The sequence below is a fragment of the Dysidea avara genome, chromosome 10 (genome assembly GCF_963678975.1).
Source record: "Dysidea avara chromosome 10, odDysAvar1.4, whole genome shotgun sequence".
NCBI classification, from domain to species: Eukaryota; Metazoa; Porifera; class Demospongiae; order Dictyoceratida; family Dysideidae; genus Dysidea; species Dysidea avara.
The window spans coordinates 24,440,165-24,441,380 of record NC_089281.1 but is presented as its reverse complement, the minus strand read 5'-3'; positions in this window follow the sequence as shown (position 1 = coordinate 24,441,380).

Here is a 1,216-nt window from a genome sequence, read left to right as displayed (position 1 = left end):
TTTCAGCGTAATAATTCTAGCACTTTTCAAGGCAAACATTTTTGTTGCTTGCTTGACAAACTCTTGTACGTGATTTATGACCTCATTCAAGGTGTGATTTAGTTAGTACAATGAGTATGGTCTTGTTTTGCTGAGAATATTTCAAAATCTTTTCAGTCAATTGTGCTTGGCTGAAGGCATCAGTTAGAATAAAATTCTGTTAAATGGAAAAAAATTTAATTCCATAGAAACTTTTGGAAGGGTTTGGGGTTAATCTGAAGACATTTTTTGGGCTTGGCTGTGCCTAACCAATACTGCCAAGTTGTCATGAAGGGAAATTGAGGCTGGTTTTAGGGTGATATTTTGGGCTGGAAAAGTCCAGTTCTGCACGATCCCTACTATACGATACTACAGTACTGTATGATAGTCAGTTATTTTAATCTATATATATTAATTCTCCTGCACATGTTTTTCTAAGTTGGATTCCAATTGTATTGGTACTATTGAAATGTACAATTGTCCTTGACAAGCTCAGATACTTATGGTTCATGCAACATCATCATCCAAATGAAGTACGTACCCAATTGTGACATTTGTCTACCACTTAAAACTTATTCCAGGTCCATCACAAAATCTCTTTTGTGTATGTGACATTTTATTTTAAAGAGCCTGCATGTAACTTGATAACGGGACACATCTTGATACACCACCTTCATAAGTGTAACATGGTTATAACTAGTCTACTTCTTGTAAATACAATAGAACACAGACATCACATGCATACACCTAATATAACATTAATTAGAATAGATATATCACGTGACTCTGTACATGTGCATTTTGAGAAGTGTTGTATTCAAGGTTGTATTTGGCGTTACTATATAACCCTTGAAGCTGTAGATATTCAGGCAGAGCAGAATTGCCAGTGTTAATACCACAAGTTCAACCAACATTATCAAAATTGACACCAGTCACTCACTGTTGATGTGCCAGGTCACCAACATGTGACAATATTAGTGTGCAACACACCATTGAAGTCTTTGTTGGTATGTAATGATGTGATTACTCCTTGATTAATTGTACCATTCAAATGCATCTTTTGTATTCACAAAATAGTACGTAACAATGGCCTTAGTATCAAGTGCATCAGTTTTGCGTGGGCAATTAAGATATACCTTCCGCTACTTAAATAAGTGCTGTCCAGTAAGGAAAGCTACAAAGGACAGGATTCTGCAAT